The sequence below is a fragment of the Somniosus microcephalus genome, unplaced genomic scaffold (assembly GCF_052327205.1).
Source record: "Somniosus microcephalus isolate GS21.2 unplaced genomic scaffold, FLI_Smic_1.0 unresolved_chr6, whole genome shotgun sequence".
NCBI lineage: Eukaryota > Metazoa > Chordata > Chondrichthyes > Squaliformes > Somniosidae > Somniosus > Somniosus microcephalus.
In genome coordinates this window covers 37964517-37990992 of record NW_028225184.1, presented here as the reverse complement: position 1 = coordinate 37990992, position 26476 = coordinate 37964517, and positions in this window count along the sequence as shown.

Below are 26476 nucleotides of genomic sequence, written 5' to 3'. Positions count from 1 at the left end.
TAGACTCTCACTTGTTGGAGATCATTAACTGGGTTAATGATCCTAAACCGGAGCCAGGGAGATTTAAATCCGCACTTTAGCGAAACAACAGAGTACCCAATTAACAATTCACATAGAAGGCTGGGGTCTTTGGATTTTGGAAGGTTTGATAGGGTGGACATAGAGAAGATGTTTCCACTTGTGGGGGAGACCAGAACTAGGGGCCATAAATATAATAAATAAGATAGGTCACTGGGCCGATACTCTCTGGAGTTTAGAAGAATGAGAGGTGATCTCATTGAAACATACAAGATTCTGAGGGGGATTGACAGGGTAGATGCCGAGAGGTTGTTTCCCCCTGGCTGGAGAGCCTAGAACTAGGGGGCATAGTCTCTGGATAAGGGGTCGGCCATTTAGGACTGAGATGAGGAGGAATTTCTTCACTCAGAGGGCGGTGAATCTTTGGAATTCTCTGCCCCAGAGGGCTGTGGAGGCTCAGTCGTTGAGTATATTCAAGGCTGAGATCGATAGATTTTTGGACTCTAGGGGAATCGAGGGATATGGGGATCGGGCGGGAAAGTGGAGTTGAGGTCGATGATCAGCCATGATCTCATTGAATGGCTCGAGGGGCCGAATGGCCAACTCCTGCTCCTAGTTTGTATGTTTTTATGTTCTTACCAAATCCAATGGGGAATTCAGGAGAAACTTCTTTACCCAGATAGTGGTGAGAATGTGGAACTCGCTACCACAGGGAGTGGTTGAGGTGAATAGTATCGATGTATTTAAGGGGAAGCTGCATAAACACGTGAGGGAGAAAGGAATAGAAGGATACGGTGATAGGGTGAGATGAAGAGGGTGGGAGGAGGCTGGTGTGGAGCAGAAACACCGGCACGGAGCAGTAGGGCCGAATGGCCTCTTCCTGTGCTGTACATTCTATGCAATTCTATGGAAGTTCCCGGTTTGCAAATGTCCTTATCAAGTTGAGGATGTCAGTGTTGGGGGAATTAAGTAATTATACTTTCTCTTTTTGACTTGTAGATTCAGCATCCAAACTACTTAAAGTCATTGCACGCGGGTCCTGTACAGGTGAGAGAGGACTCCTTCCATCCCATAATAGAATCATAGATTGATACAGCACAGAAGGAGACCATTCTCAATTTATTTACCCTTCACTGAGATTTAAAAAAATTCGTTCCTGGGATCTGGGTGTCGCTGGCAAGGCCAGCATTTATTGCCCATCCCTAGTTGCCCTTGAGAAGGTGGTGGTGAGCCGCCTTCTTGAACCGCTGCAGTCCGTGTGGTGAAGGTGCTCCCACAGTGCTGTTAGGGAGGGAGTTCCAGGATTTTGACCCAGCAACGATGAAGGATCAGCCGATATATTTCCAAGTCAGGATGGTGTGTGACTTGGAGGGGAACTTGGAGGTGGTGGTGTTCCCATGCGCCTGCTGCCCTTGTCCTTCTAGGTGGAAGAGGTCGTGGGTTTGGGAGAAGATGTCTTCTGATGAAATCCATCAGAATGGATTCCAATCCAGATCTTGAGTGTGAATGGGGAATGATCCACCCCATCCCACCCAATCCATTGTTCTTGTATAGCGATAAACTACAGGGGGCAGTCAGCAGGGAACCGTGCTTAAACAGGACTGAGTCAGGGAGCAGGCTAGGCTTGTGACTCGGACACGAGCTCCCTTCAAGTACAGGAGTGCTCACTACATCCTACATCAACACTCGTGGGATGGGGCACACAACTCACGCTGAGGGCTAGACCTTCTCTCTGTGGTGTATGTGCCTTTAAGAGCAATTATGGTGTATGTGCCTTTAAGAGCCCCAGGTGTGCGTAATGCCGGTAATTGCCACTTGGGCTATATAAGCCTGTGTATTGTGTATATCCTTTAGACACCCCCCCCCCCCCCCCCCGCAGACTTGCTTAGTAAATACCTATGAACCAACTCCTGTCTTCAGTGTCTTTATCTACACACGGGCACTACAGTGGCGACGAAGTGGAAACGGACTTACCTGCAATTCGGCAGCACCTCAAGGACATCGATTCCTCCAGCGTCCAGAAGACTCAAGGAAGTAAGAGAAACTGTGGTTTCACCAGCTGGCCAAGCTGGTGACAGGTACTGCGCTAATCCTTCCTGGGCGTCAGGCTGGAGCTCCAGCGGCGGGCTCTACAGCTGAGACAGGCAGCGAAATCGGAGGCAAGCAATAACGGACTGGGAGGGTGCACTCGGGAGACGGCCGGCGCGGCAAGCAGGTCAGTGTTTAGACCTCCGTCGGGAACGAGTCTCCAACAGTGAATAAACGGAAACCACAGTAAAACAGCGTTGTTATCGGTAGCAGCGGCGGGAAAGCGCGGGAAGCGCCATATCGTTGCTACAGAGAGAAAAAAAAAAAGCGCGGGAAGCGCCATATCTTTTCTGAAATGCCTAAATCTGGTAATATTGAGGCTTTTGATGGCGAAATAGAAGATTGGACCACATACGTGGAAAGAGTAGAGGTTTATTGCACTGCAAATGGAATAACAGATGAAAAAAAAGCTTCAGTACTTCTGAACTTAATGGGCGCGAAGACATACGGGCTGTTACGAAATTTAATCACTCCAGCCAAACCAAAGGACAAGACTTTTAAAGAAATTGTTGATACCCTGCAGGAGCATTTAAACCCAACACCGCTGCTGATAGCGGAACGATTCAAGTTCTTCAAGAGAAATCAACACAAGAATGAAAGTAACGCTGATTACCTAACCGAATTAAGAAAGCTATCAAAGTACTGCCAATTCGGAGCAGGACTATTGGATTATCTTCGAGACAAATTTGTTTGCGGTCTCTTAAGTGAAGGAACACAAAAAAGACTGCTTTCTGAAAAAGATTTAACATTGGACAAAGCTTTCAGTATGGCTGTATCATACGAAGCAGCAGCAAAAGGAGCTGCAGAGATACAACAAGAGACACAGGACTTCGGCACCCATAAAATGACACAGGAGTTCGGAAGATGTTATCGCTGCGGCAGATCCACCCATAACCAGAGGGACTGCTGGTTCAAGGGCAAAGCATGCAGGCAATGTGGTAAGATTGGACACATTGCACGGGTATGCCAATCTGGACAAAATAAATCCACTGACAGAAAACAAAAAATCAATAAGGAAAAGTACAGGAAGGTACAAATGACGACGGACAATAGCTCCGAAGACCAGAATAGCGATAGCGACTCCAGAAACAAGAGACTAAGTTGTCTCAAATTACATAATGTACTTGCCAAAGAGGATTACCAAACCATTTGGGTTACCCTCACAATAGCAGGGTCCCCAGTTAAAATGGAGCTAGATACAGGATCAGCTCTAACCGTAATAAATCGACGAGATTACGAGAGGCTATTTTCGCATATACCTCTAAAAGACACATCCATTATCTTAAAAACATATACGGGGCAGAAAGTCTACCCCAAAGGAAAAATAAGGGTGCCTGTGGTATACAACGGCAAAGAAATACAAAAGTTGTATTTATACATTCTACAAGATGGTGGTCCACCGTTGTTAGGACGTGAATGGATAAGGAAGATACGTTTAGACTGGCACTCCATTCAGGCACTGACGGTGACCAGTAAGGAAAAAAACAATGATGACATCATACCTGAACGATTAAAAGACATCTTGGCCAACGCCAAAGAAGTGTTTCAAGAGAAACTAGGAACCTTGAAAGGCATCACCACCTCAATAAAAGTGGAAGATACAGCAATTCCAAAATTTTTTAAGGCAAGACCGGTGCCATACGCAATACGTCCGGCAGTCGAGGCAGAGCTGAAGAATTTGGAAAAGGCAGGCGTATTATCCAAAATAGATTGGAGCGAATGGGCAACGCCCATCGTTCCAGTCATGAAAAAAACATTGAAAAATAACTCTGAGGAACAGAAAAAAATTCGCATCTGTGGGGACTTCAAGGTGACTGTAAACCCGGTCCTTCACACGGTACAGTATCCTCTTCCGAGGACAGAAGATATTTTCGCCTCACTATCCGGAGGGAAACGTTTCACAAAAATTGACTTGGCACAGGCATATCTACAGATGGAGGTTGAGGAGACCTCTAAAAAGTATCTCACAATAAACACACACAAAGGCCTGTACCAGTACAATCGACTGGTTTTTGGAATAGCATCAGCTCCAGCTATCTGGCAAAGAGCTATGGAGCAAGTCCTGCAAGGGATTCCGGGGACTCAATGCTACCTAGACGACATCCTTATAACAGGAGAAAACGACAACAAGCACCTTGCCAATTTGGAGCTGAAAGAACGGGGCCTACGAGCAAGTCGCCCCAAGTGCGAATTTTTCCAAAATCAGATATCATATTGTGGCCACATAATTAATAAGGAAGGGTTGCATAAGTCACCTGAAAAAAATTGAAGCAGTTATAAAAGCCCCAGCACCTGAAAATGTTTCACAATTAAGGTCATTCCTGGGATTAATAAATTACTATCATAAATTTTTACCGAACTTATCAACTATTCTACACCCTCTTAATGATCTTCTACAGACAGGAGTGATTTGGAAATGGAACGAAGACTGTAAACGTGCCTTCCATAAATGTAAAGACTCAATCACATCCGAGAAAATTTTGGCTCATTACAACCCATCACTACCAATCAGACTGGCGTGCGATGCATCCCCTTACGGCATAGGAGCGGTATTGTCCCATAGATTCCCTGATGGCTCGGAACGGCCGATAGCTTTTGCGTCACGCTCATTGAACTCAGCTGAGCGTAACTATGCCCAGATAGACAGGGAAGCACTCAGCCTGGTATGGGAAGTGAAGAAATTCAACCATTACCTACACGGACAAAAATTTACCTTGCTGACTGACCATCAACCCCTCATCTCCATATTCAACCCTAAAAAAGGTGTCCCCATTATGACGGCACAAAGACTACAGAGGTGGTCCCTTTTTCTAGGGGCACACCAATACAACATTGAATACAAAGGGTCAAAACAGCATGGGAATGCTGACGGTTTATCGCGCCTACCGTTGCCAACGATAGAAGAGGCACCTACAGTAGGCCCAGTAGAGATATTCCACTCTACCATAGTGGAATGTCTACCGGTGACAAATTCTGCCATTGAAAGGGAGACAAGAAATGACCCTACTCTCTCACGGGTCTACGATTTAACAGTGAAGGGATGGCCAGCACATGGCGAACCACTGTTGCCAGCATTCTCGCAAAGAAGAGAACAGCTGTCAGTGTGCCGAGGAACCTTGATGTGTGGATCCAGAGTGGTGATTCCACCCAAACTCCAGGATAAAGTGCTAAAGGAGCTTCACGAGGGGCATCTCGGTGGAGTGAAAATGAAGAACCTAGCTAGGGCGTTTGTATGGTGGCCAGGTATCGATGGAGACATCGAAGACATGACCAAGAGCTGCCTAGGATGCCAGAAGGTCCAAAATGCTCTGCCACAGGCCCCTCTACATCCATGGGAGTGGCCCTCATCTCCCTGGCAAAGGGTGCACATCGACTTTGCTGGTCCATTTATGGACTCAATGTTCTTAATCGCAGTTGATGCACACTCCAAGTGGCCGGAGGTAATAAAGATGTCCTCCACCACCACGGAAAAAACCATCACAGTATTAAGGACCATATTTGCCAGGAATGGGCTGCCGGAGCAGATATGTTCTGATAATGGACCGCAATTTGTGTCCGAAGAATTCAGAAAGTTCTTAAAGAACAATGGGGTAAAGCACGACACGTCCGCCCCATACCATCCCGCCACCAATGGATTGGCTGAAAGGTTTGTCCAGACCTTCAAGAAGGCCATAAAGGCCATGGGTAATGAAGACATAAAACTTCAGCACAAGGTGGATAACTTCTTATTTGCATATAGGAATGCAACGCATATGGTTACAAACCAAACTCCCGCCATGATGTTCTACAATAGAAACCTAAGATGCCGGCTGGATTTGGTCAAGCCCAACATCCGAAGGGACGTGGAGAACCGGCAGTTTCAGGGCATGAATGAAAGGCCAACTAGGGCCTTCCAGATGGGCCAACCGGTTTTGGCCCGGGACTACCGTACCGAGAAATGGCAGCCATAGGACCACTGATGTATACCGTGGACATCGGAGACAGCATAATAAGGCGCCATGCTGACCAAATCATCAAGTCATCCAAAAAGGGACAACCTACACCACCACTCTATACATCTAACGATGAAGTAGAGATACCCATATCTACCTCCGATCCGGTGATACTGGAGCCCGATGAACCCGACACTGGCCTTCAAGCCGAATCAGCCTTGCCAGAAGAACCTACTACACCACCAGAAACTACTACACCCCCGAGGCGTTATCCGGACCGAGTCAGGAAGCCTCCTGAGAGACTAACTTATAATTAATTAATACAGCAATGTATATTATTTTGCATATAACATGTAATTAATAATTACTTAAAATATGATGTACTAGTTAGCTAGAAGGGGAGGAATTGTGGTGTATGTGCCTTTAAGAGCAATTATGGTGTATGTGCCTTTAAGAGCCCCAGGTGTGCGTAATGCCGGTAATTGCCACTTGGGCTATATAAGCCTGTGTATTGTGTATATCCTTTAGAAACCACCCCCAAGACTTGCTTAGTAAATACCTATGAACCAACTCCTGTCTTCAGTGTCTTGATCTACACACGGACACGACACTCTCAACCCCGTCTCTGTCACATACCGAAAGTCAGGCTAGGTATAAATCCACGGTGTGAAACCGCTCAGAATTCATCAGTTACACTCAGACAGTCTATGGGAAGTCTGCCGGGAGATGGTGGAATGTGTAGGTGTTTCTACTGAAGCGGTGGGAAGGTGCACAGATTCTCACTGGGGTACAGTTCCACAGACACTGACTCTCACTGGGGTACGGTTCCACAGACACTGACTCTCACTGGGGTACAGTTCCACAGACACTGACTCTCACTGGGGTACAGTTCCACAGACACTGACTCTCACTGGGGTACTGTTCCACAGACACTGACTCTCACTGGGGTACAGTTCCACAGACTCTGACTCTCACTGGGGTACAGTTCCACAGACACTGACTCTCACTGGGGTACAGTTCCACAGACACTGACTCTCACTGGGATACAGTTCCACAGACACCGACTCTCACTGGGGTACAGTTCCACAGACACTGACTCTCACTGGGGTACAGTTCCACAGACACTGACTCTCACTGGGGTACAGTTCCACAGACACTGACTCTCACTGGGACACAGTTCCACAGACACTGACTCTCACTGAGGTACAGTTCCACAGACACTGACTCTCACTGGGGTACAGTTCCACAGACACTGACTCTCACTGGGGTACAGTTCCACAGACACTGACTCTCACTGGGATACAGTTCCACAGACACCGACTCTCACTGGGGTACAGTTCCACAGACACTGACTCTCACTGGGGTACAGTTCCACAGACACTGACTCTCACTGGGGTACAGTTCCACAGACACTGACTCTCACTGGGGTACAGTTCCACAGACACTGACTCTCACTGGGGTACAGTTCCACAGACACTGACTCTCACTGGGGTACAGTTCCACAGACACTGACTCTCACTGGGGTACAGTTCCACAGACACTGACTCTCACTGGGACACAGTTCCACAGACACTGACTCTCACTGAGGTACAGTTCCACAGACACTGACTCTCACTGGGGTACAGTTCCACAGACACTGTCTCTCACTGGGGTACAGTTCCACAGACACTGACTCTCACTGGGATACAGTTCCACAGACACTGACTCTCACTGGGGTACAGTTCCACAGACACTGACTCTCACTGGGGTACAGTTTCACAGACACTGACTCTCACTGGGGTACAGTTCCACAGACACTGACTCTCACTGGGGTACAGTTTCACAGACACTAACTCTCACTGGGGTACAGTTCCACAGACACTGACTCTCACTGGGGAACAGTTCCACAGACACTGGCTCTCACTGGGGTACAGTTCCACAGACACTGACTCTCACTGGGGTACAGTTTCACAGACACTGACTCTCACTGGGGTACAGTTCCACAGACACTGACTCTCACTGGGACACAGTTCCACAGACACTGACTCTCACTGGGGTACAGTTCCACAGACACTGACTCTCACTGAGGTACAGTTCCACAGACACTGACTCTCACTGGGACACAGTTCCACAGACACTGACTCTCACTGGGGTACAGTTCCACAGACACTGACTCTCACTGGGACACAGTTCCACAGACACTGACTCTCACTGAGGTACAGTTCCACAGACACTGACTCTCACTGGGGTACAGTTCCACAGACACTGACTCTCACTGGGGTACAGTTCCACAGACACTGACTCTCACTGGGATACAGTTCCACAGACACTGACTCTCACTGGGGTACAGTTCCACAGACACTGACTCTCACTGGGATACAGTTCCACAGACACTGACTCTCACTGGGGTACAGTTTCACAGACACTGACTCTCACTGGGGTACAGTTCCACAGACACTGACTCTCACTGGGACACAGTTCCACAGACACTGACTCTCACTGGGGTACAGTTCCACAGACACTGACTCTCACTGAGGTACAGTTCCACAGACACTGACTCTCACTGGGACACAGTTCCACAGACACTGACTCTCACTGGGGTACAGTTCCACAGACACTGACTCTCACTGGGGTACAGTTCCACAGGCACTGACTCTCACTGGGGTACAGTTCCACAGACACTGACTCTCACTGGGGTACAGTTCCACAGACACTGACTCTCACTGGGGTACAGTTCCACAGACACTGACTCTCACTGGGGTACAGTTCCACAGACACTGACTCTCACTGGGATACAGTTCCACAGACACTGACTCTCACTGGGGTACAGTTTCACAGACACTGACTCTCACTGGGGTACAGTTCCACAGACACTGACTCTCACTGGGACACAGTTCCACAGACACTGACTCTCACTGGGGTACAGTTCCACAGACACTGACTCTCACTGAGGTACAGTTCCACAGACACTGACTCTCACTGGGACACAGTTCCACAGACACTGACTCTCACTGGGGTACAGTTCCACAGACACTGACTCTCACTGGGGTACAGTTCAACAGACACTGACTCTCACTGGGGTACAGTTCCACAGACACTGACTCTCACTGGGGTACAGTTCCACAGACACTGACTCTCACTGGGGTACAGTTCCACAGACACTGACTCTCACTGGGATACAGTTCCACAGACACTGACTCTCACTGTGGTACAGTTCCACAGACACTGACTCTCACTGGGGTACAGTTCCACAGACACTGACTCTCACTGGGGTACAGTTCCACAGACACTGACTCTCACTGGGGTACAGTTCCACAGACACTGACTCTCACTGGGGTACAGTTCCACAGACACTGACTCTCACTGGGGTACAGTTCCACAGACACTGACTCTCACTGGGGCACAGTTTCACAGACACTGATTCTCACTGGGGTACAGTTCCACAGACACTGACTCTCACTGTGGTACAGTTCCACAGACACTGACTCTCACTGGGGTACAGTTCCACAGACACTGACTCTCACTGGGGTACAGTTCCACAGACACTGACTCTCACTGGGGTACAGTTCTACACACACTGACTCTCACTGGGGTACAGTTCCACAGACACTGACTCTCACTGGGGTACAGTTCCACAGACACTGACTCTCACTGGGGTACAGTTCCACAGACACTGACTCTCACTGGGGTACAGTTCCACAGACACTGACTCTCACTGGGGTACAGTTCCACAGACACTGACTCTCACTGGGGTACAGTTCCACAGACACTGACATTCACTGTGGTACAGTTCCACAGACACTGACTCTCACTGGGGTACAGTTCCACAGACACTGACTCTCACTGGGGCACAGTTTCACAGACACTGACTCTTACTGGGGTACAGTTCCACAGACACTGACTCTCACTGGGGTACAGTTCCACAGACACTGACTCTCACTGGGGTACAGTTCCACAGACACTGACTCTCACTGGGGTACAGTTCCACAGACACTGACTCTCACTGGGGTACAGTTCCACAGACACTGACTCTCACTGGGGTACAGTTCCACAGACACTGACTCTCACTGGGGTACAGTTCCACAGACACTGACTCTTACTGGGGTACAGTTCCACAGGCACTAACTCTCACTGGGGTACAGTTCCACAGACACTGACTCTCACTGGGGTACAGTTCCACAGACACTGACTCTCACTGGGGTACAGTTCCACAGACACTGACTCTCACTGGGGTACAGTTCCACAGACACTGACTCTCACTGGGGTACAGTTCCACAGACACTGACTCCCACTGTGGTACAGTTCCACAGACACTGACTCTCACTGGGGTACAGTTCCACAGACACTGACTCCCACTGGGGTACAGTTCCACAGACACTGACTCTCACTGGGTTAGAATTCCACAGACACTGACTCTCACTGGGGTACAGTTCCACAGACACTGACTCTCACTGGGACACAGTTCCACAGACACTGACTCTCACTGGGGTACAGTTCCACAGACACTGACTCTCACTGAGGTACAGTTCCACAGACACTGACTCTCACTGGGACACAGTTCCACAGACACTGACTCTCACTGGGGTACAGTTCCACAGACACTGACTCTCACTGGGGTACAGTTCCACAGACACTGACTCTCACTGGGGTACAGTTCCACAGACACTGACTCTCACTGGGGTACAGTTCCACAGACACTGACTCTCACTGGGATACAGTTCCACAGACACTGACTCTCACTGGGGTACAGTTTCACAGACACTGACTCTCACTGGGGTACAGTTCCACAGACACTGACTCTCACTGGGGTACAGTTCCACAGACACTGACTCTCACTGGGGTACAGTTCCACAGACACTGACTCTCACTGGGGTACAGTTCCACAGACACTGACTCTCACTGGGATACAGTTCCACAGACACTGACTCTCACTGGGGCACAGTTTCACAGACACTGATTCTCACTGGGGTACAGTTCCACAGACACTGACTCTCACTGGGGTACAGTTCCACAGACACTGACTCCCACTGTGGTACAGTTCCACAGACACTGACTCTCACTGGGGTACAGTTCCACAGACACTGACTCTCACTGGGGTACAGTTCCACAGACACTGACTCTCACTGGGGTACAGTTCCACACACACTGACTCTCACTGGGGTACAGTTCCACAGACACTGACTCTCACTGGGGTACAGTTCCACAGACACTGACTCTCACTGGGGTACAGTTCCACAGACACTGACTCTCACTGGGGTACAGTTCCACAGACACTGACTCTCACTGGGGTACAGTTCCACAGACACTGACTCTCACTGGGGTACAGTTCCACAGACACTGACATTCACTGTGGTACAGTTCCACAGACACTGACTCTCACTGGGGTACAGTTCCACAGACACTGATTCTCACTGGGGCACAGTTTCACAGACACTGACTCTCACTGGGGTACAGTTCCACAGACACTGACTCTCACTGGGGTACAGTTCCACAGACACTGACTCTCACTGGGGTACAGTTCCACAGACACTGACTCTCACTGGGGTACAGTTCCACAGACACTGACTCTCACTGGGGTACAGTTCCACAGACACTGACTCTCACTGGGGTACAGTTCCACAGACACTGACTCTCACTGGGGTACAGTTCCACAGACACTGACTCTTACTGGGGTACAGTTCCACAGACACTGACTCTCACTGGGGTACAGTTCCACAGACACTGACTCTCACTGGGGTACAGTTCCACAGACACTGACTCTTACTGGGGTACAGTTTCACAGACACTGACTCTCACTGGGGTACAGTTTCACAGACACTGACTCTCACTGGGGTACAGTTCCACAGACACTGACTCTTACTGGGGTACAGTTCCACAGGCACTAACTCTCACTGGGGTACAGTTCCACAGACACTGACTCTCACTGGGGTACAGTTCCACAGACACTGACTCTCACTGGGGTACAGTTCCACAGACACTGACTCTCACTGGGGTACAGTTTCACAGACACTGATTCTCACTGGGGTACAGTTCCACAGACACTGACTCTCACTGGGGTACAGTTCCACAGACACTGACTCTCACTGGGGTACAGTTCCACAGACACTGACTCTCACTGGGGTACAGTTTCACAGACACTGATTCTCACTGGGGTACAGTTCCACAGACACTGACTCTCACTGGGGTACAGTTCCACAGACACTGACTCCCACTGTGGTACAGTTCCACAGACACTGACTCTCACTGGGGTACAGTTCCACAGACACTGACTCTCACTGGGTTAGAATTCCACAGACACTGATTCTCACTGGGGTACAGTTCCACAGACACTGACTCTCACTGGGGTACAGTTCCACAGACACTGACTCTCACTGGGGTACAGTTCCACAGACACTGACTCCCACTGGGGTACAGTTCCACAGACACTGACTCTCACTGGGGTACAGTTCCACAGACACTGACTCTCACTGGGGCACAGTTTCACAGACACTGATTCTCACTGGGGTACAGTTCCACAGACACTGACTCTCACTGGGGTACAGTTCCACAGACACTGACTCCCACTGTGGTACAGTTCCACAGACACTGACTCTCACTGGGGTACAGTTCCACAGACACTGACTCTCACTGGGGTACAGTTCCACAGACACTGACATTCACTGTGGTACAGTTCCACAGACACTGACTCTCACTGGGGTACAGTTCCACAGACACTGACTCTCACTGGGGCACAGTTCCACAGACACTGATTCTCACTGGGGTACAGTTCCACAGACACTGACTCTCACTGGGGTACAGTTCCACAGACACTGACTCTCACTGGGGTACAGTTCCACAGACACTGACTCTCACTGGGGTACAGTTCCACAGACACTGACTCTCACTGGGGTACAGTTCCACAGACACTGACTCTCACTGGGGTACAGTTCCACAGACACTGACTCTCACTGGGGTACAGTTCCACAGACACTGACTCTTACTGGGGTACAGTTCCACAGACACTGACTCTCACTGGGGTACAGTTCCACAGACACTGACTCTCACTGGGGTACAGTTCCACAGACACTGACTCTTACTGGGGTACAGTTTCACAGACACTGACTCTCACTGGGGTACAGTTTCACAGACACTGACTCTCACTGGGGTACAGTTCCACAGACACTGACTCTTACTGGGGTACAGTTCCACAGGCACTAACTCTCACTGGGGTACAGTTCCACAGACACTGACTCTCACTGGGGTACAGTTCCACAGACACTGACTCTCACTGGGGTACAGTTCCACAGACACTGACTCTCACTGGGGTACAGTTCCACAGACACTGACTCTCACTGGGGTACAGTTCCACAGACACTGACTCCCACTGTGGTACAGTTCCACAGACACTGACTCTCACTGGGGTACAGTTCCACAGACACTGACTCCCACTGGGGTACAGTTCCACAGACACTGACTCTCACTGGGTTAGAATTCCACAGACACTGACTCTCACTGGGGTACAGTTCCACAGACACTGACTCCCACTGTGGTACAGTTCCACAGACACTGACTCTCACTGGGGTACAGTTCCACAGACACTGACTCCCACTGGGGTACAGTTCCACAGACACTGACTCTCACTGGGTTAGAATTCCACAGACACTGACTCTCACTGGGGTACAGTTTCACAGACACTGACTCTCACTGGGGTACAGTTCCACAGACACTGACTCTCACTGGGGTACAGTTCCACAGACACTGACTCTCACTGGGATACAGTTCCACAGACACTGACTCTCACTGGGGTACAGTTTCACAGACACTGACTCTCACTGGGGTACAGTTCCACAGACACTGATTCTCACTGGGGTACAGTTCCACAGACACTGACTCTCACTGGGGTACAGTTCCACAGACACTGACTCTCACTGGGGCACAGTTTCACAGACACTGACTCTCACTGGGGTACAGTTCCACAGACACTGACTCTCACTGGGGTACAGTTCCACAGACACTGACTCTCACTGGGGTACAGTTCCACAGACACTGACTCCCACTGTGGTACAGTTCCACAGACACTGACTCTCACTGGGGTACAGTTCCACAGACACTGACTCTCACTGGGGTACAGTTCCACAGACACTGACTCTCACTGTGGTACAGTTCCACAGACACTGACTCTCACTGGGGTACATTTCCACAGACGCTGACTCTCACTGGGGTACAGTTCCACAGACACTGACTCTCACTGGGGTACAGTTCCACAGACACTGACTCCCACTGGGGTACAGTTCCACAGACACTGATTCTCACTGGGGTACAGTTCCACAGACACTGACTCTCACTGGGGTACAGTTCCACAGACACTGACTCTCACTGGGGCACAGTTCCACAGACACTGACTCTCACTGGGGTACAGTTCCACAGACACTGATTCTCACTGGGGTACAGTTCCACAGACACTGACTCTCACTGGGGTACAGTTCCACAGACACTGACTCTCACTGGGGCACAGTTTCACAGACACTGACTCTCACTGGGGTACAGTTCCACAGATACTGACTCTCACTGGGGTACAGTTCCACAGACACTGACTCTCACTGGGGTACAGTTGCACAGACACTGACTCTCACTGGGGTACAGTTCCACAGACACTGACTCTCACTGGGGTACAGTTCCACAGACACTGACTCCCACTGTGGTACAGTTCCACAGACACTGACTCTCACTGGGGTACAGTTCCACAGACACTGACTCTCACTGGGGTACAGTTCCACAGACACTGACTCTCACTGGGGTACAGTTCCACAGACACTGATTCTCACTGGGGTACAGTTCCACAGACACTGACTCTCACTGTGGTACAGTTCCACAGACACTGACTCTCACTGGGGTACAGTTCCACAGACACTGACTCTCACTGGGGTACAGTTCCACAGACACTGACATTCACTGGGGTACAGTTCCACAGACACTGACTCTCACTGGGGTACAGTTCCACAGACACTGACTCTCACTGGGGTACAGTTCCACAGACACTGACATTCACTGGGGTACAGTTCCACAGACACTGGCTCTCACTGGGGTACAGTTCCACAGACACTGACTCTCACTGGGGTACAGTTCCACAGACACTGACATTCACTGGGGTACAGTTCCACAGACACTGACTCTCACTGGGGTACAGTTCCACAGACACTGATTCTCACTGGGGTACAGTTCCACAGACACTGACTCTCACTGGGGCACAGTTTCACAGACACTGACTCTCACTGGGGTACAGTTCCACAGACACTGACTCTCACTGGGGTACAGTTCCACAGACACTGACTCTCACTGGGGTACAGTTCCACAGACACTGACTCTCACTGGGGTACAGTTCCACAGACACTGACTCTCACTGGGGTACAGTTCCACAGACACTGACTCTCACTGGGGTACAGTTCCACAGACACTGACTCTTACTGGGGTACAGTTCCACAGACACTGACTCTCACTGGGGTACAGTTCCACAGACACTGACTCTCACTGGGGTACAGTTCCACAGACACTGACTCTTACTGGGGTACAGTTTCACAGACACTGACTCTCACTGGGGTACAGTTTCACAGACACTGACTCTCACTGGGGTACAGTTCCACAGACACTGACTCTTACTGGGGTACAGTTCCACAGACACTGACTCTCACTGGGGTACAGTTCCACAGACACTGACTCTCACTGGGGTACAGTTCCACAGACACTGACTCTCACTGGGGTACAGTTCCACAGACACTGACTCTCACTGGGGTACAGTTCCACAGACACTGACTCTCACTGGGGTACAGTTCCACAGATACTGACTCTCACTGGGGTACAGTTCCACAGACACTGACTCTCACTGGGGTACAGTTCCACAGACACTGACTCTCACTGGGGTACAGTTCCACAGACACTGACTCTCACTGGGGTACAGTTCCACAGACACTGACTCTCACTGGGGTACAGTTCCACAGACACTGACTCTCACTGGGGTACAGTTCCACAGACACTGACTCTCACTGGGGTACAGTTCCACAGACACTGACTCTCACTGGGGTACAGTTCCACAGATACTGACTCTCACTGGGGTACAGTTCCACAGACACTGACTCTCACTGGGGTACAGTTCCACAGACACTGACTCTCACTGGGGTACAGTTCCACAGACACTGACTCTCACTGGGGTACAGTTCCACAGACACTGACTCTCACTGGGGTACAGTTCCACAGACTGACTCTCACTGGGGTACAGTTCCACAGACACTGACTCTCACTGGGGTACAGTTCCACAGACTGACTCTCACTGGGACACAGTTCCACAGGCACTGACTCTCACTGGGACACAGTTTCACAGACACTGACTCTCACTGGGGTACAGTTCCACAGACACTGACTCTTACTGGGGTACAGTTCCACAGGCACTGACTCTCACTGGGGTACAGTTCCACAGGCACTAACTCTCACTGGGGTACAGTTTCACAGACACTGACTCTCACTGGGGTACGGTTCCACAGACACTGACTCTCACTGGGGTACAGTTCCACAGACACTGACTCTCACTGGGGTACAGTTCCACAGACACTGACTCTCACTGGGGTACAGTTCCACAGACTCTGACTCTCACTGGGGTACAGTTCCACAGACACTGACTCTCACTGGGGTACAGTTCCACAGACACTGACTCTCACTGGGATACAGTTCCACAGACACCGACTCTCACTGGGGTACAGTTCCACAGACACTGACTCTCACTGGGGTACAGTTCCACAGACACTGACTCTCACTGGGGTACAGTTCCACAGACACTGACTCTCACTGGGACACAGTTCCACAGACACTGACTCTCACTGAGGTACAGTTCCACAGACACTGACTCTCACTGGGGTACAGTTCCACAGACACTGACTCTCACTGGGGTACAGTTCCACAGACACTGACTCTCACTGGGATACAGTTCCACAGACACCGACTCTCACTGGGGTACAGTTCCACAGACACTGACTCTCACTGGGGTACAGTTCCACAGACACTGACTCTCACTGGGGTACAGTTCCACAGACACTGACTCTCACTGGGGTACAGTTCCACAGACACTGACTCTCACTGGGGTACAGTTCCACAGACACTGACTCTCACTGGGACACAGTTCCACAGACACTGACTCTCACTGAGGTACAGTTCCACAGACACTGACTCTCACTGGGGTACAGTTCCACAGACACTGTCTCTCACTGGGGTACAGTTCCACAGACACTGACTCTCACTGGGATACAGTTCCACAGACACTGACTCTCACTGGGGTACAGTTCCACAGACACTGACTCTCACTGGGGTACAGTTTCACAGACACTGACTCTCACTGGGGTACAGTTCCACAGACACTGACTCTCACTGGGGTACAGTTTCACAGACACTAACTCTCACTGGGGTACAGTTCCACAGACACTGACTCTCACTGGGGAACAGTTCCACAGACACTGGCTCTCACTGGGGTACAGTTCCACAGACACTGACTCTCACTGGGGTACAGTTTCACAGACACTGACTCTCACTGGGGTACAGTTCCACAGACACTGACTCTCACTGGGACACAGTTCCACAGACACTGACTCTCACTGGGGTACAGTTCCACAGACACTGACTCTCACTGAGGTACAGTTCCACAGACACTGACTCTCACTGGGACACAGTTCCACAGACACTGACTCTCACTGGGGTACAGTTCCACAGACACTGACTCTCACTGGGACACAGTTCCACAGACACTGACTCTCACTGAGGTACAGTTCCACAGACACTGACTCTCACTGGGGTACAGTTCCACAGACACTGACTCTCACTGGGGTACAGTTCCACAGACACTGACTCTCACTGGGATACAGTTCCACAGACACTGACTCTCACTGGGGTACAGTTCCACAGACACTGACTCTCACTGGGATACAGTTCCACAGACACTGACTCTCACTGGGGTACAGTTTCACAGACACTGACTCTCACTGGGGTACAGTTCCACAGACACTGACTCTCACTGGGACACAGTTCCACAGACACTGACTCTCACTGGGGTACAGTTCCACAGACACTGACTCTCACTGAGGTACAGTTCCACAGACACTGACTCTCACTGGGACACAGTTCCACAGACACTGACTCTCACTGGGGTACAGTTCCACAGACACTGACTCTCACTGGGGTACAGTTCCACAGGCACTGACTCTCACTGGGGTACAGTTCCACAGACACTGACTCTCACTGGGGTACAGTTCCACAAACACTGACTCTCACTGGGGTACAGTTCCACAGACACTGACTCTCACTGGGGTACAGTTCCACAGACACTGACTCTCACTGGGATACAGTTCCACAGACACTGACTCTCACTGGGACACAGTTCCACAGACACTGACTCTCACTAGGGTACAGTTCCACAGACACTGACTCTCACTGGGGTACAGTTCCACAGACACTGACTCTCACTGGGGTACAGTTCCACAGACACTGACTCTCACTGGGGTACAGTTCCACAGACACTGACTCTCACTGGGATACAGTTCCACAGACACTGACTCTCACTGGGGTACAGTTTCACAGACACTGACTCTCACTGGGGTACAGTTCCACAGACACTGACTCTCACTGGGGTACAGTTCCACAGACACTGACTCTCACTGGGGTACAGTTCCACAGACACTGACTCTCACTGGGGTACAGTTCCACAGACACTGACTCTCACTGGGGTACAGTTCCACAGACACTGACTCTCACTGGGATACAGTTCCACAGACACTGACTCTCACTGGGTTATAGTTCCACAGACACTGATTCTCACTGGGGTACAGTTCCACAGACACTGACTCTCACTGGGGTACAGTTCCACAGACACTGACTCCCACTGTGGTACAGTTCCACAGACACTGACTCTCACTGGGGTACAGTTCCACAGACACTGACTCTCACTGGGGTACAGTTCCACAGACACTGACTCTCACTGGGGTACAGTTCCACACACACTGACTCTCACTGGGGTACAGTTCCACAGACACTGACTCTCACTGGGGTACAGTTCCACAGACACTGACTCTCACTGGGGTACAGTTCCACAGACACTGACTCTCACTGGGTTAGAATTCCACAGACACTGATTCTCACTGGGGTACAGTTCCACAGACACTGACTCTCACTGGGGTACAGTTCCACAGACACTGACTCTCACTGGGGTACAGTTCCACAGACACTGACTCCCACTGGGGTACAGTTCCACAGACACTGACATTCACTGTGGTACAGTTCCACAGACACTGACTCTCACTGGGGTACAGTTCCACAGACACTGACTCTCACTGGGGTACAGTTTCACAGACACTGATTCTCACTGGGGTAGAGTTCCACAAACACTGACTCTCACTGGGGTACAGTTCCACAGACACTGACTCTCACTGGGGTACAGTTCCACAGACACTGACTCCCACTGTGGTACAGTTCCACAGACACTGACTCTCACTGGGGTACAGTTCCACAGACACTGACTCTCACTGGGGTACAGTTCCACAGACACTGACATTCACTGTGGTACAGTTCCACAGACACTGACTCTCACTGGGGTACAGTTCCACAGACACTGACTCTCACTGGGGCACAGTTCCACAGACACTGATTCTCACTGGGGTACAGTTCCACAGACACTGACTCTCACTGGGGTACAGTTCCACAGACACTGACTCTCACTGGGGTACAGTTCCACAGACACTGACTCTCACTGGGGTACAGTTCCACAGACACTGACTCTCACTGGGGTACAGTTCCACAGACACTGACTCTCACTGGGGTACAGTTCCACAGACACTGACTCTCACTGGGGTACAGTTCCACAGACACTGACTCTTACTGGGGTACAGTTCCACAGACACTGACTCTCACTGGGGTACAGTTCCACAGACACTGACTCTCACTGGGGTACAGTTCCACAGACACGGACTCTTACTGGGGTACAGTTTCACAGACACTGACTCTCACTGGGGTACAGTTTCACAGACACTGACTCTCACTGGGGTACAGTTCCACAGACACTGACTCTTACTGGGGTACAGTTCCACAGGCACTAACTCTCACTGGGGTACAGTTCCACAGACACTGACTCTCACTGGGGTACAGTTCCACAGACACTGACTCTCACTGGGGTACAGTTCCACAGACACTGACTCTCAATGGGGTACACTTCCACAGACACTGATTCTCACTGGGGTACAGTTCCACAGACACTGACTCTCACTGGGGTACAGTTCCACAGACACTGACTCCCACTGTGGTACAGTTCCACAGACACTGACTCTCACTGGGGTACAGTTCCACAGACACTGACTCTCACTGGGGTACAGTTCCACAGACACTGACTCTCACTGGGGTACAGTTCCACAGACACTGACTCTCACTGGGGTACAGTTCCACAGACACTGACTCTCACTGGGGTACAGTTCCACAGACACTGACTCTCACTGGGGTACAGTTCCACAGACACTGACATTCACTGTGGTACAGTTCCACAGACACTGACTCTCACTGGGGTACAGTTCCACAGACACTGACATTCACTGGGGTACAGTTCCACAGACACTGACTCTCACTGGGGCACAGTTTCACAGACACTGACTCTCACTGGGGTACAGTTCCACAGACACTGACTCTCACTGGGGTACAGTTCCACAGACACTGACTCTCACTGGGGTACAGTTCCACAGACACTGACTCTCACTGGGGTACAGTTCCACAGACACTGACTCTCACTGGGGTACAGTTCCACAGACACTGACTCTCACTGGGGTACAGTTCCACAGACACTGACTCTCACTGGGGTACAGTTCCACAGACACTGACTCTCACTGGGGTACAGTTCCACAGACACTGACTCTTACTGGGGTACAGTTCCACAGACACTGACTCTCACTGGGGTACAGTTCCACAGACACTGACTCTCACTGGGGTACAGTTCCACAGACACTGACTCTTACTGGGGTACAGTTTCACAGACACTGACTCTCACTGGGGTACAGTTTCACAGACACTGACTCTCACTGGGGTACAGTTCCACAGACACTGACTCTTACTGGGGTACAGTTCCACAGACACTGACTCTCACTGGGGTACAGTTCCACAGACACTGACTCTCACTGGGGTACAGTTCCACAGACACTGACTCTCACTGGGGTACAGTTCCACAGACACTGACTCTCACTGGGGTACAGTTCCACAGATACTGACTCTCACTGGGGTACAGTTCCACAGACACTGACTCTCACTGGGGTACAGTTCCACAGACACTGACTCTCACTGGGGTACAGTTCCACAGACACTGACTCTCACTGGGGTACAGTTCCACAGACACTGACTCTCACTGGGGTACAGTTCCACAGACTGACTCTCACTGGGGTACAGTTCCACAGACACTGACCCTCACTGGGGTACAGTTCCACAGACACTGACTCTCACTGGGGTACAGTTCCACAGACTGACTCTCACTGGGGTACAGTTCCACAGACACTGACTCTCACTGGGGTACAGTTCCACAGACACTGACTCTCACTGGGGTACAGTTCCACAGACTGACTCTCACTGGGACACAGTTCCACAGGCACTGACTCTCACTGGGACACAGTTCCACAGACACTGACTCTCACTGGGGTACAGTTCCACAGACTGACTCTCACTGGGGTACAGTTCCACAGACACTGACTCTCACTGGGGTACAGTTCCACAGACACTGACTCTCACTGGGACACAGTTTCACAGACACTGACTCTCACTGGGGTACAGTTCCACAGACACTGACTCTTACTGGGGTACAGTTCCACAGGCACTGACTCTCACTGGGGTACAGTTCCACAGGCACTAACTCTCACTGGGGTACAGTTTCACAGACACTGACTCTCACTGGGGTACAGTTCCACAGACACTGACTCTTACTGGGGTACAGTTCCACAGGCACTAACTCTCACTGGGGTACAGTTCCACAGACACTGACTCTCACTGGGGTACAGTTCCACAGACACTGACTCTCACTGGGGTACAGTTCCACAGACACTGACTCTCACTGGGGTACAGTTCCACAGACACTGACTCTCACTGGGGTACAGTTCCACAGACACTGACTCTCACTGGGGTACAGTTCCACAGATACTGACTCTCACTGGGGTACAGTTCCACAGACACTGACTCTCACTGGGGTACAGTTCCACAGACACTGACTCTCACTGGGGTACAGTTCCACAGACACTGACTCTCACTGGGGTACAGTTCCACAGACACTGACTCTCACTGGGGTACAGTTCCACAGACACTGACTCTCACTGGGGTACAGTTCCACAGACTGACTCTCACTGGGGTACAGTTCCACAGACACTGACTCTCACTGGGGTACAGTTCCACAGACTGACTCTCACTGGGGTACAGTTCCACAGACACTGACTCTCACTGGGGTACAGTTCCACAGACTGACTCTCACTGGGGTACAGTTCCACAGACACTGACTCTCACTGGGGTACAGTTCCACAGACACTGACTCTCACTGGGTTACAGTTCCACAGACTGACTCTCACTGGGGTACAGTTCCACAGACACTGACTCTCACTGGGGTAAAGTTCCACAGACACTGACTCTCACTGGGGTACAGTTCCACAGACACTGACTCTCACTGGGGTACAGTTCCACAGACACTGACTCTCACTGGGGTACAGTTCCACAGACACTGACTCTCACTGGGGTACAGTTCCACAGACACTGACTCTCACTGGGGTACAGTTCCACAGACACTGACTCTCACTAGGGTACAGTTCCACAGACACTGACTCTCACTGGGGTACGGGTTCCACAGGCACTGATTCTCACTGGGGTACAGTTCCACAGACACTGACTCTCACTGGGGTAGAGTTCCACAGACACTGACTCTCACTGGGGTACAGTTCCACAGACACTGACTCTCACTGGGGTACAGTCCCACAGACACTGACTCTCACTGGGGTACAGTTCCACTGACACTGACTCTCACTGGGGTACAGTTCCACAGACACTGACTTTCACTGGGGTACAGTTCCACAGACACTGACTCTTACTGGGGTACAGTTCCACAGGCACTGACTCTCACTGGGGTACAGTTCCACAGACACTGACTCTCACTGGGGTACAGTTCCACAGACACTGACTCTCACTGGGGTACAGTTCCACAGACACTGACTCTCACTGGGGTACAGTTCCACAGACACTGACTCTCACTGGGGTACAGTTCCACAGACACTGACTCTCACTGGGACACAGTTCCACAGACACTGACTCTCACTGGGGTACAGTTCCACAGACACTGACTCTCACTGGGACACAGTTCCACAGACACTGACTCTCACTGAGGTACAGTTCCACAGACACTGACTCTCACTGGGGTACAGTTCCACAGACACTGACTCTCACTGGGGTACAGTTCCACAGACACTGACTCTCACTGGGATACAGTTCCACAGACACTGACTCTCACTGGGGTACAGTTCCACAGACACTGACTCTCACTGGGATACAGTTCCACAGACACTGACTCTCACTGGGGTACAGTTTCACAGACACTGACTCTCACTGGGGTACAGTTCCACAGACACTGACTCTCACTGGGACACAGTTCCACAGACACTGACTCTCACTGGGGTACAGTTCCACAGACACTGACTCTCACTGAGGTACAGTTCCACAGACACTGACTCTCACTGGGACACAGTTCCACAGACACTGACTCTCACTGGGGTACAGTTCCACAGACACTGACTCTCACTGGGACACAGTTCCACAGACACTGACTCTCACTGAGGTACAGTTCCACAGACACTGACTCTCACTGGGGTACAGTTCCACAGACACTGACTCTCACTGGGGTACAGTTCCACAGACACTGACTCTCACTGGGATACAGTTCCACAGACACTGACTCTCACTGGGGTACAGTTCCACAGACACTGACTCTCACTGGGATACAGTTCCACAGACACTGACTCTCACTGGGGTACAGTTTCACAGACACTGACTCTCACTGGGGTACAGTTCCACAGACACTGACTCTCACTGGGACACAGTTCCACAGACACTGACTCTCACTGGGGTACAGTTCCACAGACACTGACTCTCACTGAGGTACAGTTCCACAGACACTGACTCTCACTGGGACACAGTTCCACAGACACTGACTCTCACTGGGGTACAGTTCCACAGACACTGACTCTCACTGGGGTACAGTTCCACAGGCACTGACTCTCACTGGGGTACAGTTCCACAGACACTGACTCTCACTGGGGTACAGTTCCACAGACACTGACTCTCACTGGGGTACAGTTCCACAGACACTGACTCTCACTGGGGTACAGTTCCACAGACACTGACTCTCACTGGGATACAGTTCCACAGACACTGACTCTCACTGGGGTACAGTTTCACAGACACTGACTCTCACTGGGGTACAGTTCCACAGACACTGACTCTCACTGGGACACAGTTCCACAGACACTGACTCTCACTGGGGTACAGTTCCACAGACACTGACTCTCACTGAGGTACAGTTCCACAGACACTGACTCTCACTGGGACACAGTTCCACAGACACTGACTCTCACTGGGGTACAGTTCCACAGACACTGACTCTCACTGGGGTACAGTTCCACAGACACTGACTCTCACTGGGGTACAGTTCCACAGACACTGACTCTCACTGGGGTACAGTTCCACAGACACTGACTCTCACTGGGATACAGTTCCACAGACACTGACTCTCACTGGGGTACAGTTTCACAGACACTGACTCTCACTGGGGTACAGTTCCACAGACACTGACTCTCACTGGGGTACAGTTCCACAGACACTGACTCTCACTGGGGTACAGTTCCACAGACACTGACTCTCACTGGGGTACAGTTCCACAGACACTGACTCTCACTGGGGTACAGTTCCACACACACTGACTCTCACTGGGGTACAGTTCCACAGACACTGACTCTCACTGGGGTACAGTTCCACAGACACTGACTCTCACTGGGGTACAGTTCCACAGACACTGACTCTCACTGGGGTACAGTTCCACAGACACTGACTCTCACTGGGGTACAGTTCCACAGACACTGACTCTCACTGGGGTACAGTTCCACAGACACTGACTCTCACTGGGGTACAGTTCCACAGACACTGACATTCACTGTGGTACAGTTCCACAGACACTGACTCTCACTGGGGTACAGTTCCACAGACACTGACTCTCACTGGGGCACAGTTTCACAGACACTGATTCTCACTGGGGTACAGTTCCACAGACACTGACTCTCACTGGGGTACAGTTCCACAGACACTGACTCTCACTGGGGTACAGTTCCACAGACACTGACTCTCACTGGGGTACAGTTCCACAGACACTGACTCTCACTGGGGTACAGTTCCACAGACACTGACTCTCACTGGGGTACAGTTCCACAGACACTGACTCTCACTGGGGTACAGTTCCACAGACACTGACTCTCACTGGGGTACAGTTCCACAGACACTGACTCTCACTGGGGTACAGTTCCACAGACACTGACTCTTACTGGGGTACAGTTCCACAGACACTGACTCTCACTGGGGTACAGTTCCACAGACACTGACTCTCACTGGGGTACAGTTCCACAGACACTGACTCTTACTGGGGTACAGTTTCACAGACACTGACTCTCACTGGGGTACAGTTCCACAGACACTGACTCTTACTGGGGTACAGTTCCACAGGCACTAACTCTCACTGGGGTACAGTTCCACAGACACTGACTCTCACTGGGGTACAGTTTCACAGACACTGATTCTCACTGGGGTACAGTTCCACAGACACTGACTCTCACTGGGGTACAGTTCCACAGACACTGACTCCCACTGTGGTACAGTTCCACAGACACTGACTCTCACTGGGGTACAGCTCCACAGACACTGACTCCCACTGGGGTACAGTTCCACAGACACTGACTCTCACTGGGTTAGAATTCCACAGACACTGACTCTCACTGGGGTACAGTTCCACTGACACTGACTCTCACTGGGGTACAGTTCCACAGACACTGACTTTCACTGGGGTACAGTTCCACAGACACTGACTCTTACTGGGGTACAGTTCCACAGGCACTGACTCTCACTGGGGTACAGTTCCACAGACACTGACTCTCACTGGGGTACAGTTCCACAGACACTGACTCTCACTGGGGTACAGTTCCACAGACACTGACTCTCACTGGGGTACAGTTCCACAGACACTGACTCTCACTGGGGTACAGTTCCACAGACACTGACTCTCACTGGGACACAGTTCCACAGACACTGACTCTCACTGGGGTACAGTTCCACAGACACTGACTCTCACTGGGACACAGTTCCACAGACACTGACTCTCACTGAGGTACAGTTCCACAGACACTGAC